We start from the raw sequence: 19,625 nt of genomic DNA, 5'->3' as shown, positions 1-19,625 counted from the left end.
CAAACCAGCAAACCCCGGGCAGCTGAAGTGGAACGTGTGAACCTAACAGCTGAGCCACCAGGCTGGCCCCAGAAGCACTCACCTTTTAAAACCTTTGGTTGCTTCCTATTTTGAGTAGACTATGATATCTAAGAGAGAAAGGACAATGCTTTCCTCTTCTATTATTATATTCTTAGCATTACTCCAGTGAATGGTTCATAGGAACCTAAAAATATGTATTTGGTTAATGAACACATTAACTAATTTTTTGAAAGAATCCATTGATGTTTATTGGCATTTCCTAGGAACTGGATTGTCTCCATTTTTCTGAAAATCAGGAAGGATAGGAGATGACTGTATCAATTTTTCACTATAGCATTTTTCTCTTTAAGGTGATTTATCTCATCAGAAATCCCAGAGATGTTCTCGTTTCTGGTTATTTTTTTTCTGGAACATATTCAATTTTATTAAGAAGCCAGAGTCACTGGAATAATATTTTGAATGGTTCACCCAAGGAAACGGTGAGTGAACTTAAAACATGGAAGCTGGGGGATTGTCAGAGGCCTTTGTCAGACCTCGTCTTACACCCAAGCTGAGATCTCTATATTACACCATCCTGGGAGTATAGGGCCCCATCACCGTTGGAACAAAATTTTTCAAAGTCCACATTCTCTCCTATAGAAAAAGAACCCCAGCCAGCCTGTCATTTTGCCCCATCATAAACCATCCTAGCTACGTTCTGAGTCTCCAGGGCCTTTCTAATTCTAACAGAGAGCACTGGAATCTTCTCTAATCTCATTTGTGGGTTTCTCAAAGTCAGCTTTTCATTGGCTTCCCAGACAACAAAATCCTGACTTTCCACCATGTTTTAGATGTGTCTTTATAAAACTCCCTTAATCCTCTTGTCCTATCTGTCTCAAAAATGCAGACATTATCCTACATTCTCTGTGCTTTTAATTATGCAAAATTTCTTGTCTGTCTCAGATACTTGAAATTTTGTGATTTTTCTCAAAACTGTTTGATTTTTCTTTTTTGAAAACTCGGCTATGGTATGTATTGCTAGATTCAGACTTGATCCTCTAACAGTCCATGGACCTCTTCACTGGAGATTCACCTCTAATTCAATATGTTCAAATTTGAAGACATTTTGCCCCATATCTCAGACTGCTCCCACTACAGGTTGATCTTATTCAATAAATAAAACCACCCTTCTCCCAAAGTTAGCATGACTCTGAAATCTCACACGTGTCGTCTATTTCCCAAGCCACTCCCCCATGTCCCTCACCACTTTCTTTTATCTATTTATTATCCAAGTTGCGTGACCTTGATTAACACTTTCCTTCTGGTGTCTGCTAAAATGTCTCTGTATTCAGGGAAGTCTTCCTTTCCAGTATGATATAGATTAGCTCTTTCACCATCTCTGTAGTCTCATCTTTTTTTTCCTTTATACTCATCACCAATGAGTGTGTATTTTATTTATGTGTTTATTGCATGTGTATCTTCCCACTAAAATGTAAACTCTTTGAGTTGTTCATTCTTGACCCCAGGTCCTAGAGTAGTGATTGCCTCACAGTAGCTAATAAACCTTTGTTAAATAATGAGTATTTATTTGCCAACCTTTCCATTGGTTCTTTATTAACCAGAGCCACATCTAAACATAAATTCACGTAACAGACTCGTTATTGGTGTCCTCACCTCATGCTCTTTGGCCCTTCTGGGCTATGTTGCAATCATCTGTTAGATATTGAACAATTCACATTTCCTGAATTGTTTGCCCTCAGCATAAAGTCCAATCTTCAAAGCCTGGCAGTTGTATTTCTTATTGAGTTAATCCTGGCTGAACTCATCAATCTTCTCTCTTGCTTTCCTTTAGGTTATTCTTTCAGAAAAAGACAAGAGTGAAACCCTACGGTAGAAGCCCACACATGAAGAGAACACCTCCCTCATCGATGTTATACTTGATCTTGCCAGTTGGTGTCTAAAATAGTCTAAATTGTGCTTCAGTTGTCATCAGGAATCCAGGAAAGTCCCATCAACAGAGGTGGGTGATGAAGACGTATCCTGTAAACCTCAACACTATTCCAATATCTTGCTTATCTGTGCCTTAAAACTCACACATAGACCTCTTTCTTATACAGTCAAGAACCACCGACACCAAAATCTTTATCACTATCAACTAATATCAATATCCTGAGCTATCTGCAGCCCTGTAGAAGTTCTATCCAAACTCCCCCATACTGATGAAAAAACCTTCGGAATTTAAGTCCCAGGAAATAGTGTCCTTAGACTCAGGAAACAAGAATCCATTCTCTGGACCCTAAATCTTAAAGCGGAGCTCTGGATCATATATGATTTAAAAAAAAAAAAAAAAAAAAAGCCTTAGGGAACTCTGGACACATTTCCTCCTTAACAAGGTAAGGAATCTACAGGACTCCTGGAGCTTGCAACCCTTACATCACCAATGCTCTGGGAGTCTTGACCCCTAGAATATCCTATGCAAAATACACCCAGCATGCCTTCATGGCCTGTGTGGTCCTCTACTGTGAGTCCCGTCTACTCAGGCCAACCATAGGTTAGGTTTGGCCAAGGGGAGAATCAAAAGGAATAAACCCTGATTGTTATTTGCACGCATCACTGAAGCAATTAGTTTTTTCATCCGATGCTTCTCCCAAAACTCTGTATGTCCAAAGTTACAAATTTGAATGAGGCATTTCAAATTTAAGGCTATTCAGAATAATGCTTCTCTGGTGCACGTGTGCGTGACTTTCTTTCTGGTTTATGTACCTGAGTATAGAACTGCTAAAGTGTAGTGAATATGAATTTTCGATTTTAAAAGATAATATCAAACTATTTTCCAGAGTGGATCTATCAATTTATGTTCTCTGTTACTCCATATCCTCAGTGACTTGTTATTGTCAGTATTTTTATAATTGTCATTACAGTAATTTTACAGAATAATTAATGGAGAATTGGCATATTTTAGTTAGTTTATCTCTTCATTTACAGACATTGTTTATCCCTCCTTTTATCTAAAGCTTTTAATATACCTTACATGATCTTTTATCATTTTTTCTATGAAAAGCTTGCAAATCTTTTTTAGATGTAGGTCATTTCTTCTAGATTAACCACATCTTAAAATTACATTTTCCAGTTGTTTGTGCCTGATTTGGGGATGTAACTGACTTTGAATATTGATCAGGTATTCACCAATGTGAATGAACTTCCTTCTAATTCTCATTACCTTTTATGTTCTCTTTGGTTTTCTATGTAGCATAAAAGTATGTTGTCTTTATTTTTTCTTTTCTCATCTCACTGACCAGGGTTCTGGGTCAATGTTGAATAGAAGTGATGATGGGTGTAAATCTTGCCTTGTTCTTAATTTTAAAGGCAATTATTGGAAAATGTTTTGTTTTATCCTTATTGAGAAATAATTGACAAGTATAACTGTATATATTTAAACATGATTATTTGATATACCTATACATTTTGTAATGATTACAGAGATCAAGATAACTAATATATCCATCACCTCACACAGTTGGGTCTTTGTGTGTGTGTGTGTGTGTGTGTGTGTGTGTGTGTGTGAGACTGTTTGAGATCTATTCTCATCAACTTTCAAGTACATAATACTGAATTATTAACTATTGTTACCATGCTGCATATGGGATCCTCAGAACTACTTCGTCTTACGACTGAAAATTTTTACCCTTGCGCCTACGTCTCCCCATTTCCTTCTCCTTACATTCCCTGACAACCATCATTCTATTCTCTGTTTCTATGAAATCTGCTTTATTTGTATTCAGTATTTAAGTGATACCATACAGTATTTGTATTTGTCTGATTTATTTCACTTAGCACCATCCCCCCTAGTTCCATCCATGTTGTCGCAATCAGCAAGATTTCCTTCCTTTTTATAGCTGAGTAGTATTCCGTATGTATATGATATATATATATATATTCCATATATAGAGAGAGAAAGAGAGTGAGAGAGACCCTATTTTCTTTATCAATTCATCCACTGAAGGACATTTAGCTTGTTTCCACGTCTTGGCTATTGTAAATAATGCTGAAATGAACATGGGTGTGCAGATAGCTCCTGAAGGTACTGATTTCAATTCTTTCAGGCATATACCCAGGTGTGGGACTGCTGGATCATATAGTATTTCTATTTTGAGATATTTGAAGAACTTCCACACAGTTTTTCATAATGTCTGCACCAATTTACATCCCCACCATCAGCGTAGAAAGGATTCCCTTTTCCCCACATTCCCACCAATGTTTGTTATCACTTGTCTTTTTTTTTTTTTCTTTTTGGTGATGAAGATTGGCCCTGAGCTAACATCTGTTGCCAATCTTCCTCTTTTCACTTGAGGAAGATTGCAGCTGAGCCAACATCTATGCTAGTCTTCCTCTACTTTGTATGTGCGATGCCACCACAGCATGGCCCGATGTGCAGTATTCAAGTCTGCATCTGGAATCTGAACCAGTGAACCCTGGGCCACCAAAATGGAGCATGCGAACATAACCACTATGCCAGCAAGTCAACCCCTTTGCTTGTCTTTTTGATAATAGCCATCCTAACAAGTGTGACGTGATAGCTCATTGTTGCTTTGATTTGCATTTTCTTGATGATTATTGATGTTGAGTACCTTTTCATATACCTACTGGTCATTTGTGTGCCTTCTTTGAAAATATCTATTCAGGTCCTTGCCCATTTTTTAATTGGATTACTTGCTATTTTGCTATTGAGTTCTTTATATTTTGGATATGAATCCTTTATCAGATATTTGGTTTTCAAATATTTTTCCCATTCTGTAGGCTGCCAATTCAAATTGTTGGTTGTTTCCATTGCTGTGCAGAAGCTTTTTAGTTTTATGTAGTCCCACTGGTTTGTTTTAGCTTTTGTTGCCTGTACCTTTTATGTCTTATCCAAGAAATCATCACTAATCCAATCAAGGAAATTTTCCCTATGTTTTATTCTAGGAGTTTTATGGTTTCAGGTCTTACATTTAAGTCTTTGTTATTTTGTGAGTAAATTTTTGTGAGTGGTGTAAGATACGGGTCCAGTTTCATTCTTTTTCATCTAGATAGCCAGTTTACCCAACACTATTTATTGAAGAGACTTTTTCCCATTGTGTGTTCTTAGTGCCCTTCTCAAAAATTTCTTGACTGTATATTTGCAGGTTTATGTCTAGACTCTATTCTGTTCCACTAGTCTATGTGACTGTTTTTATGCCCATACTGTTTTGATTACCATAGCTTTGTAACAACACAAATCAGGGAGCGTGATGCTTTAAGCTTTGTTCTTTTTCCTCAAGACTGCTTTGTTGGGGCCAGCCCCGTGGCCAATTGGTTAAGTTCGCATGCTCCACTTCGGTGGCCTAGGGTTTTGGCGGTTCAGATCCTGGGCGTGGACCTAGCACCGCTCATCAAGCCATGCTGAGGCGGCGTCCCACATAGCACAGCCAGAAGGACCTACAACTAAAATATAGAACTATGTACTGGGGAGCTTTGGGGAGAAGAAGGAAAAAAAAGATTGGAAACAGATGTTAGCTCAGGTGCCAACTTAAAAAAAAAAAGATTGTCTATTCAGGACCTTTTGTGGTTTCATACAAATTTTAGGATTTTTTTTCTACTTCTGTAAAGGATGCCTTTGGAATTTTGATAAAGATTGCATTGAATCTTTAGATTGCTTTTGGTAGTACAGACATTTTCACAATATTAACACTTCCAACCCAAGAGCACAGGATGTCTTTCCATTTATTTGTGTTTTCCCAGTCTCTTTCATCAACGTTTTATAGTTTTGAGTCCTTCATATCTTTGGTTAAATTTATTTCTAAGTATTTTATTATTTTGGATGCAATTGTAAATAGGATTGTTTCTTAATTTCTCTTTCAGATAGTCATTGTTAGTGTATAGAAACACAACTGTCTTCTGTATGTTGATTTTGTATGCCAGAACTTTATTAAATTCAATTATTAGTTCTACCAGGTTTTTGGCAGAGTCTTTAGGTATTTTTTTTATATAAGATCATATCTTCTGCACATAAAAATAATTTTACTTCTTCTTTTCTGATTTGAATGCCTTTATTTTCTTGCTAATAACTGTGGCTTGGACTTCTAGAACTATGTTGAAAAAAATGACAAGAGTGGACACCTTGTCTTTTTCCTAATGTTAAAGGAAAGGCTTTTAACTTTTCACCATTGAGTACAGCGTTAGCTGTAGGCTTCTCATATATGACCTTTATTATGATGACGAACATTCCTTTTATATCTAATTTGTTGAAAGTTCTTATCACGAGAATGTTGAATTTTGTTAAATGCTTTACCTGCATCTACTGAAATGATCATATGATTTTTATCACTTGTTCTGTTAACGCGGTCCATCACCTTAGTGATTTGCTTGTGTTGAACCATGCTTGCATCCCATGGTGTATGATCATTTTAATGTTCTTTTGAATTCAAGATGCTAATATTTTCTTGGGAATTCTTGCATCTATACTTATAATTGTTCATAGTAGTCTTTTATGATCTTTTGTATTTCTCTGTCATCAGAGAAATACAGCTTTTCTGTTATAACAGCTCCTCTTTCATTTCTTTTACTTTTTGAATCCATTCTGGTTTTTTTCTTAGTAAAGCTAAAGGTGTGTCAATTTTGTTCATCTCTTTTAACAAAAAAAATCTCATTTTTGTTTTTCTATTTTTTCCTGTTCTCCATTTCATTTTTTTTCCTTCTCTAATCTTTGTTACTTCCTTCCTTCTGCTAACTTTGGGCTTTGTTTGTTCTTTTCCTTCTAGTTCCTTGAGGTGTAACTTCCAGTTTTTTATTTGAGATCCTTCTTTTTCTTAATGTAGTCATTTACAGATATGAACACTACCTATTAGAACTGATTTTGCTGCATCCCGTAAGTTTTGATATGCTCTGCTTCAGAATTTGTTCATTTCATTATTTTTAAATTTACCTTTTGATATCTTCTTTGACTCATTGGCTGTTCTTGTCTGTGGATTCATTTTATTTATTTATAAAGTATAATTTGAAATAGTTCTCTCATAACAAAGGTGGTAAATTTTCTCAGTATTTTGCCTGAAAATGTCTTCATTTTATACTCATTCTTGAATTATTGTTTAATTAAGTAGAATTCTCAGTTTATAATTAATTTTCCACTATGTTTGGACTTACATCTTGCATCTACATCTAATGTTACATCTTACAACATCTAAGTGTCTTTTTTCATGCATTGAGACAGAAGACAATGTCTTATTGCTCACACTGGCAATGGTTTAAGATTTCTAGGGGTAGGACACATGCTGCTGCTGATAACCTAGTGGTGGGAGGGGACTGAGGAAGAAGATGGGACTGGGTAGAAATGGCTTAGGACCCAAAAGTGTGTGCAATTTTCTGAACTCCAAGACTGATAGATGAAAAGTGTAGTCATGAAATCAGCCTGTGTAATTATTCTGAAAGGCTGAGTGCTAGACTGAAGAGTGATGGGCAGGAAGAGATGTCAGATGGTGCTCAAAACCAATAAGAGTGATTAAACCATTGGAAGAAGAGCATTCCCTCTTAGTGATACGCTGGATAAAAGAGAAAATAACATAAACACGGTCTTTTGCCTCCGAGAAATACTACTTCCCATTGTCTTCCTCTGGCTACTTTTGTCCAGTCCTCTATGACCTCCACATGAATTTCATTTTCACCAAGAAGACACTTGGAACATGTTAGGCTACCTCAAGAACATGCTCCCGTACCTTCCTGTAACTATGCTTTCAAGCCACAAAACAAACATTTACTGAAGTAATTTCTACAATTGTGTTTTCTGGTTAGACCATAATGAGAGCTCATGAGATAAAGAAACATTTTCAGCATTACAGCTGTAGGAGGATGGTCAGTGATTCAAAGCAAAGTCTTTCTGGTTTTTAAAACCCATTTCCTTATGATAATCTCCCAGCATGATCTGTCAAGTACCGTTTACTGAATATAGGAAGATGATATATAGGAAGATGTTACAAAACTCTATGTGTTATTCAAATGTTAGTTATGGAAAATGGTATAATTGATGGCACAGCCAGGATTTGAAATCAATGACTTCAATCTTTGTCAAGTTCTCCTTGAAACTCTCCTTGATTAATCCTCATCATAATTGTCTAGAAGCCATTCTAAAAGACTAAAAGAGTCTTTAGCAAATCCAGGCCCTGTATTTAGTGTTAAGACATCTTGAACACAACTATACTGGGAAATCCATGTGGATCCTGCGTCTTTTACATCCTTTGTGCTCCTTCCTCAGCTAAAGATTTAACCCGACCACAATTAAATTCCCAACAGGACTTTTTGAAGATCCCTATAGTGCTTTTTATAGATACAGACAAGCTGACTGTAAAATTCGTATGGAAAGGTAAAGGAACTAAAATAGCTTAAATAATTTCGAGAAAGAAGAGCAACATTGAAGGAGTTATGCTCCCCAATTTTAAGACTTACTATCAAGTTACACTAATCAATACAACGTGACACAAAGATAATGAAACTGAATAGAGAATACAGAAATAGACACACGCAGATGTGATCTATTGATTCTGAATAAAGGTATGAGCAGGGAACCAGGCAAAGAAAGGGTTCCTGAGGATTTTATCCATAACTAACATGATCTGTCAAATCTTTTTCAGAACAAAAAGAAACTATATGTTCTGTTTTGCAGAAACTGATGTCCCCATTTTGCAGATGTTGCTATCTTGAAAAAATTCACATGCTTACAGCACTGAGCTTGGGGAGATGCTGCTTTTGGGAAATATCCCAGGTGCTCTTCTTTGCTTGTGCAAGCAACCAATCTGCTTCTTCACCTACTTCTGCCTTGGTTGTGCTTTTTGGCTCCACACTCACCAAGAGGTGAACCCATTGAGTTTGGTACAAAGGTGCAAAACCAGTCAAATGGAGAAAGGATATTCCTTTCCATAAATGGTGATATTACAAATGAACTTGGACCTAAATTTCACATCTTATACACAAATTAGTTCAAAATGGATCATAAATTAAACATAAATCATAAAACTATAATACTTTTTAAAAATATATGAAAGAAAACCTTCATGGCCCAGGGTTAGACTACAGGGTTCTTAAACATGACATCAAATGCATGACCCATAAAAGAAAACTGAGGAGACAGACAATAAAACATGTTTAAAGTTTTGCTCTGTGAAGACCCTGTTATGAGAATGAAAAGACAAACTACAGATGGGGAAAATATTTGAAAATAATATATGTGGCAAAGCAATTGTTCCAGAATATATTAGAATACATACAGGACTCTCAAAACTCTGCAGTAAGAAAGCAACCAATTTTTTTAAGGAAATTGTTTAAGGAACCATTTTTTTTCAATCTGAACACTTTGTCTAAGAGAATATAAAGATGGCAAATAAGCATATGAGAAGATGTTTAGCATCATTAGCCCTTAGGAAAATAAAAAAATTAAAGCCACAATATGACGCCAGTGCATACTTATCAGAATGGCTAAAAGAAAATTACTCACACGACCTAGTGCTGGCAGGGCTGGAAGCAGATGAACCTCTTATGCACTGCTGGTGTCTCAGTCGGTCCAGGATACTATAACAAAACACCATAGATGGAGTGGCTTATAAACCACAGAAGTTTACAAGTTTATAAGTTTCTCACAGTTCTGGAGGCTGGAAGCCTGAGATCAGGTGTCAGCGTGGTCAGGTGAAGTCCGTCTTCTGGGTGGCAGACTTCTGCTAACATCTGTACAGGGTGGAAGGGAGGTGCTAGCTCTCTGAGATTTCTTTGATCAGGACACTAATCCCGTTAATGAGGGCTTTGCTTCACTCTCATGAACTGACCACCTCTCAAAAAAGCCCCGATCTCCTAATACCATCTCCTTGGGCATTAGGTTTCAATATAAGAATTTGGAGAAACACAAACGTTCAGACCATGACAGTGGTAGAAATGCAAAATGGTAAGTCACCCTGGAAAACAGTGAGTCAGTTTCTTATGAAGTTGTGTCCTCTTTATAAATTAAGTCACAGCGACACTTTTGTGTCTGGTGTCCTTTACTCATCATGATTCTCACGAGAATCATACTCACGTTCAGCATTTCATTGGGCAAATGCACCAAAACTTATTTTTTCCATGATGCTGTTGACGGGCGTTTGGGAAGTTTCTAGCTTGGGCTTATAATCCTGGATGCAGTGAATGTGTCTTTCTGTGTGTCTCTTGGTGAACATTTCTGTCGTGTAAACACCCAGGACTGGAATTGTTGGATCGCAAGATGTGTGTCTCTTAGGATTTAGTAGCTTCTGCCAACTGTTTTCCAAAGGGGTTGTTCCAATTTAAATTCCCATCAGCCATGGCTCCAAATCCTGGCAAAGTTAGCATTTTCCAGCTGTCTGGTTTTAGCCTTAAATTATACAAGTGTAATGTTGTCTCTGTGTCGTTTCCTTACTTTCCTCTCAATGAATGTGGAGCTTCTCTTCCACCCAGCCAATGGCCCCAGCTTTGGAGAGGTCCTGTGTGGGTGCCACCTGGTGGCCCTGAGGCACCAGAACAGGTATGTGCACACCCTTTCTCTCACAGTCTCATGGGGGTACATGGATGGACCATATCTTTGATTCGACCCAACTGTGTCTCTAGACACGTTGTTTACTGTAACAACAATTTAAAATCTGCCCTAGTTTAGGGTTATTTCCTGTTAGGCATTTTATTTAGAGGAATTTCAGGTAAAGAGTCAAACAAAATGTTCTTTTTAACAGCAAAATTTCTGGCAGGTACTGTATTCATTCAGTGTAAAAACAATGATGACCATTCAAAAGCTTCCGTTTTATGGCACTTAATTTATTTAGATGAATTTACGCAAAAGGGACCATCAGATACAGCAAATTTGTATTTTCTTTTAGTGAAATAAAGGCTTTGTATGCTCTTCATAATGACAGTGATATGTTAACTCTCTGAGTCCATCTAGTCCTCAGCAGATATTTGACTGAGGGCAATTCTCAAGCTTCGGAATCTCCTGAGAGCTGTAAGACATACCGGTGCCCAGGTTCCACCTGCAGAGACACAGCTTCACCGGCTTGAGGGATACGAATATGGAAACTCCCAGGAACGCCAGTGGGTGGCAAAGTTTGAGAACCATGATGTAGAGATGTGGTTCTCAAAGCGTGGTTCCTGGGCCAGCAGCATCAGCATCACTTGGGAACTGAGACACGCAGAGTCTCAGACCCCAGCCCGATGTGCTGAATCAGAAACCAGGGATCTGGGAAAACCCAGAGGTCTCCCTGACATGAGCATCCTGTAGGGACCCAACAAGCCCTGGTGGACTTGGAATTTGGGTGAGATAGGTAACTTGTCTGGTGGGATGGAGGCTATCTGTGAGCAGACTCCAGGTGACGACAGGTGAGGTGCTGAATTCCCCACCTACACCGGAGCCAGACTGAGGAGCCAGCACACCTGGATCTCAGGGATGATTCTGTCTGACTCACACAGCGCTCTATCCTCTGCTCCACTCAGAGACTCAGTTTGTTGCTACTAGAAAATAGCTTACCTCTTTTATTTTCTCCAGGACCCGTGTTTTCATCCTAGAAATGGAGCTCCATAGAAACTAAAACTTGAAGTTGTGATTACCTGCTGCCTATTCCTCCAGATCTCTGGACAATGGTTACATTTTTTTTTTTATCTTTTGTTACATACTTTGTTCCTCCTGGATAAGGGAACATCCTTTGTCTCTGGGTCTGAATATATCCCATACTGTTCCCTGGATATCTCAAAAGGGGTTTCTTCTTCATCTGTTGATTCAGGGACCCCATCTGTCCCTTCTGGCAAATGGCCCCTCAGCCCCAGTCTCTCTAGATTTCTATTTGACTGACAATTCTCCTTTTTCCAATCTTCACAAGACAAAGACACTTCTACCCACCCAGCCTCCATCTCCACCCTAGAGCACCCAGAACAGAATTAAGCTTGAACTTTACCCATTTGTTGAAGGTACAATGAACTCTCTTCATATATATCCTGAGTCCTTTTCCTGCATGCACTGTGGCTCCATCTAAAAGCTTCACCGTCTCCAGAGCAAAACACACAGTAGATTCTTATCTTTACCATGATGCCATGGGTACCAATAGACCTACAAGGGTCACCATGGAAACCACCAAAGATGCATCTCTATGGATCATAGGGATCTCCACAGGTCCCAACAGATCACCAGTGCTGACCACAGCTATACGATTAATGGTACAACAGTTTTGTTTGTTTGTTTTGCTACAAGGAGGGGAAAAAAAAGAAATTCTTGCTCTGGCAGTACCCGGGGGGAACACAGATATAGTTGTCCAATCTCACCATTTCTATTCAACATAGAAGTCCTAGCCACAGCAATTAGGCAAGAAAAATCCAAATCAGAAAGGAAGAAGCAAAATTGTCTTTGTGTGCAGATGACATGTCTTGTATAAAAACATCCCTGAAGACTCTACCAATAAGCTTGTAGAAATAACAATCGAATTTAGTAAAGTTCCATGATACAAAATCAACATACAGAAATCATTTGTGTTTCTGTGTGCTACCATGAACTATTTGAAAGGGAAATTAAGGAAGCAATCTTGTTTAAACAACATCAAAAACAATTAAGCCCTTGGGAATAAATTTAACCAAGATGAAAGACCTGTATACCGAAAACTATAAAACATTGATGAAAGCGATTGAGAAAAACAAACAAATGGAAAGATATCCTGTGTTCTTAGGTTGGAAGCATTAATATGTGAATAACACACAGAGTATCATATTACCTTCATAATGTGTACTTGACACATGACCCTGGGTGTATATTATGAGGAAATGGATTTTATAACCAGAAAGACTTTGCTTTGAATCATGGACCTTCCTCTTAGAGCTATAATTCTTTGCAATCTTTTTTTCTTTTTATCCCACGAGCTCTCATTATGTTTTAACGAGAAAACATACAACTGTAGAAATTACCCCAATAAAACTTCATTTTGTGGCTTGAAGCATAATTACTGGAAGATGTGGGAGTATGTATCTGAGGTAGCTAAACTTGCTACAAAATGCTTCTGGGTGAAAACGAAATTCATGTGGGGGCCATAGAGGATCGGATAGAAGCAGCCAGAGGAAGACGATGGGAAGTAAAGATTCTCAGAAGCAAATGCCTGTGTTTACATTGTTTTCTCTTTTCTCCAGGATGCCACTAGTGTGTAAACTTCTTCTTCCAATGGTTTAATCACCCTTATTGGTTTTGAACATGGTCAGACAGCTTTTCCCACTGAACATTGTTCAGTCTAGTAGTTGGCTTTGTCAGAAGAATTACACAGACTGATATCACGACTTCATCATTCTCCTATCCATCAGTCCAGGGTGTCAGGCAATTGGACACATTTCTGGAACCAAACTACCTAAAGCAGTCTACAGATTCAATGTAATCCTTTACAAAATTCCAATGATATCTTTCATGGAAGTAGAAAAACAATCCACAAATTTGTATGAAAGCACAAAAGATTCCAAGGGCCCTAGGGAATGCTGGGTGATCCTGCGGAGGCATGACCCCTCCCAAACTCCTTCCCTCACGGAGCCTCCCATGGCAGCGACCACAGTCTTGAAAGGAGAGAACAAAGTTCTCTCTTACCTGGTTCCAGCTCCTCCAAGGGGGGATCCAGCCTCTCCGCCCCCCAGCGTGTGGCTGATGTCACTCTCCAAGGATTCCTGTGCTATTAGGGTATTTTCTGTTGGAATATGGTTGCTCCTTTTCGTTGTATGTTGGAGGGGAGGGAGTCCTGGGCAAGTTCACTCCGCCATGATGCTGACTTCACTCCTCATGCAGCATCCAGTAGTGTTTCTTAACAAAAAATGTATCTCCATTCCTTAAACCTTTGCTGAAAATATACATCTTACTTTCCTTAATTGTTCATATATTTGCATCCTGTGAATTGGTAGATCCGCAAATTCTGTCTAGAAACACGTGATTTGTCATAGAAAAGTTCTCAGCATGGCAGCAAACACATTTATCAATAAACTCAGTATTTTTCCAGTTTTTCTATAATACAAAGCTGAAGGTAGATAATTCTATGTTTAGTAAATAATGTCTAATATCTTATCATACATGGAAATGACCTAGAAACTCAATAAATTTTGTCATTTAGTTTAATTTAATAAAACTCTAATGTTCAAGTTACCAAAAAGTTTTGAAGTTACTTTAAGTACATACATAATAAAACATATTATTGTTAAAGGTTCACCCCAAACTTTTATCTTTCCACATCTACTTAGTTTACTTGTTCCCAATAATTAGTCAGATTGGCTAAAAATATTCATGAGACATTACATAGAACTAGCTATCATTCTAAGCTATTATTTTTGATAAGTTTTGTGACAGAGATAATATGAGATTATTAGACCAATAAACCCTGTTAGGATAATGGCTATATGTCTATGTCATATCCAATGTTGATAACTCACATTTCTACTTAAATCAAACCAACAAACTTCAATAAGCTTTCATTTGTCAAGGATTACATTATATCATGTTAACTTGAAAAACGTTTGTGTTGGTTTCTATTACATTTATATAAACACATGTTAAGGCAATGGAATAGAGCTCTTTTGGAAATTATACCATGTGGAGGTAAAAATATCATGCATATATAACATATTTATAGATACGTGTACCCCGACACTCCACAACTATTGTCTTAAAATTATTACCGTGATTTAGGTACAGTAATCCAAGCTCACTAGTTATGAAAAAATTATTGAAATCAAATTTTTTTGAATCTTTTTCTACTAACCTTAGTGGAGGAGTCACGTAAGCTAGATTTGGGCAAGGGTACTTCTATAGGCATTTTTTTCCTTGCTTTAGTCTTAGGAATTGGTGACGGGCTAGATACCAGTTCCTGGAGAGGTCACAAGTTGTTTGAGATAAAGGAAATGGGAGGAATCTGAACTGCCTACAGATCTGCATTTCCAGTTTTGCAGAGGTTTTCCAGTTGAGGACCATTGTTTTTAATTCCTCTGAAATTGGGTTGTAACTTAAATGACATTGTAAGTTGACCTACTTGTCCAACTCCATCATCCCTAATTTGCTTCTTCCCCTCTGGGTGTTTAGTTTTATTTTAACTTAGAGAAGAAGGTCTAAAAGATTCCTGCCAGCCTCTGAATATCAGCTTCCAACATGGTCAAATTTTTAATCCTACTTTGCTAAATGGTGTCAGGTTTCACCAGGATGAACAGTAACTAACTCTAGTGGTACCGAACAACTCTACTGATGTATGATATAATAGTTTCCCAGAAAAACTCTCAGAGTCTCAACTCTGGAAGGGGCTCATTTAGTGCCCTCTTTTGAAGGTATATCATGAGATGTATATAAAGCAAAGACACAATAGGCTTTTTCAGAGGTACATTTTGTTTTTAGTCAGCTTTTTGCCACAAAACTTTCAAGAAAGTTATTTTAGAATTTTGATGTTTTTGCTTTTAATTGAGCTTCTTAAATGATCTTATCTAATCAGAACACTGCTTCTAATGGCAAATGTCATTACCCTGAGGCTGACAGCAGTTTGATGGGACCCTTTACTGCAAATACAGTCCAACCCACATTTCTGTCCGACCGTCTCTGACCACAAATGGGGTGCAACAGCATTTATGTCTGACCATGTTTTGAGGCCTCAAAACTGACAATTATCACGCCAAGCCCTCAGGGCACAAAACAAGCTTGGTAACATTTTACTGTTCTTTGTAAATATTTGCAGCTTCTGGAATCTTTAGGTTTTGAGCAATTGTGCCAGAAATTGGTGCACTCGACTCTTTATAGATTAAAGTGTTCACTGTTCCTTGGCTTCTAAAACAAGTTTTGGATGCTCAAAAGGAGCCCAAAATGGCCACTGTAATTTTAAATTATCCCAGTTATCTACCAACTGTTCACAGTTATCCCCATTAGGGGGCTTGGTCCAAGGTGGCCACAGCATCAAGATATTTCTAAGAGATAGTGTTTAGGGTCTGATAGCGTGTGCTTGTGGGAACAGCTCCCTCAAGAATAACCAAAATATCAACTTTCTCCCTTACAAGTTTTGGCACCCACCAAGTTCAGATGAGTCAGCCCTGGACAAGATGCCACTGCTGACTGCTTTGCCACAAACAAAGAACACCCTATAAGATATGTTCCTCAAGAGGGGGTCTGTATGAGGCCATTGCACAACATGAGCAGATGCTCTGAGACCTCTGTAAAATCCCCAGTCACTGGGAATGTCCCAAAGGACCAGAGGGAAGAGAAAGTCAAGTACCTCTTTTCTTTGTAGTCAGAGGACTCGCATGAGGTGAATTACTTAAGGGGAGTTCGTTATGGTCACTGAGAAACTCAGTCCCCAGACAGCCAATTCAATTTAGACAAACATTATCCTATAATACAATTCTATATGTAATGTAAATTGGATTGCTCACCAGATTACCAGGAGTAACTCACAAGTGAACATTTATCCTGTGTCAAATTATCTTGGATGGTTCAGCCCCATGGTTCAGGTCTCAGCCCCCTAAGATTCCCCAGAATAAACCCTAAGTTATATCTCCAGGGGATCAAACCAGACAGATGAGGTAAGGGACAGTTACATTCTTAAAGTTACTCACCCAGGCTCCAGAGATGTCTTGATCCAAAAGAAGTTTCTTTTTGTAAAAGTTTTTTAAAAAAATCACTGAGGGGCCTGGAGTGCCATTGTGGGGGGCAGAAACCTGACAGCCAAGCCTCTAGATGAATCAGTCTAGGTGGCCAGTTAGGCTTGATGAGGAGGGACCACACCCAACAAGAGCTGCAGAGTCTCAAGCAGGTGGTCACAAGACCTTGATCTCTTCAGGGTCACCAGAAATTTTTACCAGAACAAGGGCTTGCCACCCAATGTAAATAAAAAGCCAATAATTATGGCACCAGATTTTGAGAAAGTAAAGAATTTATTGCAAGCTCGACAGGCAAGGAGACAGGAGGCAAGGCCTTCAAATCTGTACCCCTGATTCAAGATTTGGGGAGAAATTGAAGAAGTTAGGAAGAGAAGGCTGGTACGTGGAAACTCTGGCAGGGCAGGTTTCTACTGGAGGAACTAAACTTCTATGATTTTAACACCGTATCTTCCTAGACAACAGACCCTCATTTCTGAGGAGAGTGAGGCTTTCAGGTTCTAGTCCTGTCCTGTCCTTTGGTTCTATGTGGACAGACTTTTTGATTCCAGTCATTATTTCAGGTCAAGAAATCTCTGCACATGCTGTGGGTACATGACTTGCAGTTTTCTGGATCCCTCATCCTGTAAAATAACTTTTAACATTCTTCTTCTAAGATGTGGTCAGTGTATCCTGACTGCATGATCAATTGGTGCTGTGTTTACACCAGTGCTGTGGGAATCTTTATCAGCTGTTGGATTAGTCGGGTTATCTGTTCATCTTGGGTGACTTTTGGCAATTTGTGTTTTTTAAGGAGTTGGTCAGTTTAATATAAATTGTTGAATTTATGTACATGGTTGTTCTTAGAACTCCCTTATTATCTTCTAAACCCCTGTGGGTTCTGGTCATTTCTCCTCTTACATTCCTGATGTTGATAACTGTATCTGTCTCAATAATTCTTGATAGAGTTTTCTCAAGTGTATTTTTTTCAAAGTACCCGCTTTTGGATCTGAACAGAGTTTTCTCCAAAGAAGATATACGGATGGCCAACAGGCACATGACAAGATGTTCAACATCATTAATTATCAGGGAACTGCAGATCAAAACTACAATGAGATAATCATCTCATTCCAGTCAGAATGGCTTTAATTAACGAGACAGGAAACAACCAGTGTTGGAGAGGATGTGGAGAGAAAGGAACCCTCGTACACTGCTGGTGCGAGTGCAAACTGGCGCAGCCGCTAAAGAGAATAGTATGGAGTTTCCTCAGAAAATTAAGAATGGATCTACCATATTATCCCCCTATTTCACTGCTGGATATTTATCCAGAGAACTTGAAAACACAAATACATAAAGATACCTGCACCCCTATGTTCATCGCAGCCTTATTCACAATAGCCAAGACTTGGAAGCAACCTAGGTGCCCATCAAGGGACAAGTGGATAAAGAAGATGTGGTATAGATACACAATGGAATACTACTCAGCCATAAGAAATGATGAAATTCAGCCATTTGTGACAACATGGATGGGCCTTGAGGATATTATGCTAAGTGAAATAAGTCAGAGGGAGAAAGTCAAATACCATATGATCTCATTCATAAGTAGAAGATAAAAACAACGACAAACAAACACATAGCAATAGAGATTGGATTGGTGGTTACCATAGGGGAAGGGGGAGAGGGGGAGGGTGAAAGTGTGATTAGGCACACGTGTGGTGACGGATTGTGATTAGTCGCTGGGTGGTGAACATGATGTAATCTACACAGAATTTCAAATATATTATGATGTACGCCTGAAAGTTATATAATGTTATAATCCAATGTTACTGCAATTTAAAAAAAAAGGGCAGAAAAAAACAAAGTACCAGCTTTTGTTTCATTGATTTCTCTATTGATTGTTTTCAATTGTATTGATTATTGCTCTAGTCTTTATTATTTCTTTCCTTTTGCTTGCTGTTTTTTAAGAGAATGCCTACTTATTGTTAATTAGTTAATTAATGTCTTATTGTGGTATGAACATTTAACATGAGATCTACCCTCTTAAAAAATTAGTAAATGCACAATACAGTTTTGTTCATTGTTCTAGGCACAATATTGTACAGCAAATCTCTAGAACTCATTCATCTTGTGTAACTGAAACTTTACACCCATTGAACAGAAACACCCCATTTCCTTTCCTCCCTTGATCTCTGGCAACTACCATTCTATGCTCTCTTTCTATGAGTTTGGCTATTTGAGATACCTCATATGAGTAGGATCATGCACTATTTGTTCTCCTGTGTCTGGCATATACCACTTAGCTTAACGTCCTCCAGGTTCATTCATGTTGTTGCAAATGGCAGGATTTCCTTCTTCTTTAAGGCTCAGTAATATTGCATTGTTTGTTTAGACCACATTTTCTTTATCTACTCACTTGTGGATGGGCATTTAGGTTCTTTCCATGCCTTGCCTATTGAGAATAATGCTGCATTGAACATGAGAATGTAGATAACTCTTTGAGTTCATGATTTCACGTCTTTTGGATAAATATCCAGGAGTGGAATTGCTGGATCATATAGGACTTCTGTTTTTTATTTTTGAGGAACCTTCAAACTGTTTTCCATAGTAGCGGCACCAACCTACATTCCCACCAGTAGTGGACAAAGGTTTCAATTTCTCCACATCCCCACAAACATTTGTTATATTTTAAACTTTTTTGATAAAAGGCATCCTAACGGGTTTGAGGTGATAGCTCATTGTGGTTTTGATTTGTGTTTCCCTGATGATTAATGATGTTGGGCACCTTTTCATGTACCTATTGGATATTTGTATGTCTTTTTGGGAATACTGTCTATTCAGAACCTCTGTCAATTTTTTAATTGGATTGGTTTTTTTGTTACTGAATTGTATGAGTTCTTTATATATTTTGAATATTTATCTCTTATCAGATGTGTGATTTGCAAATATTTTCTCCCATTATATATGTGGCTTTTTCATTTTGTCGATGGTATCCTTTGTGGTCCAGAAGTTTTTTA

The 19,625-nt window shown here is 38.1% G+C and overlaps 1 protein-coding gene across 1 annotated transcript in view; it reads left to right on the top strand.

Annotated features, from left to right (window-relative positions):
• The first annotated feature begins 457 nt into the window (after positions 1 to 457).
• The window catches only part of LOC139085509 (sulfotransferase 2A1-like), a 56,417-nt gene continuing 37,249 nt past the window's right edge, over positions 458 to 19,625 (top strand). The window contains exon 1 of the mRNA XM_070633099.1: positions 458 to 500. The gene's annotated coding sequence lies outside the window, so the exon portion shown is untranslated. The remainder of the gene's footprint in view (positions 501 to 19,625) is intronic.

This window comes from Equus przewalskii, chromosome 9, assembly GCF_037783145.1.
Source record: "Equus przewalskii isolate Varuska chromosome 9, EquPr2, whole genome shotgun sequence".
NCBI lineage: Eukaryota > Metazoa > Chordata > Mammalia > Perissodactyla > Equidae > Equus > Equus przewalskii.
This window is presented reverse-complemented; position numbering and strand designations above follow the sequence as displayed.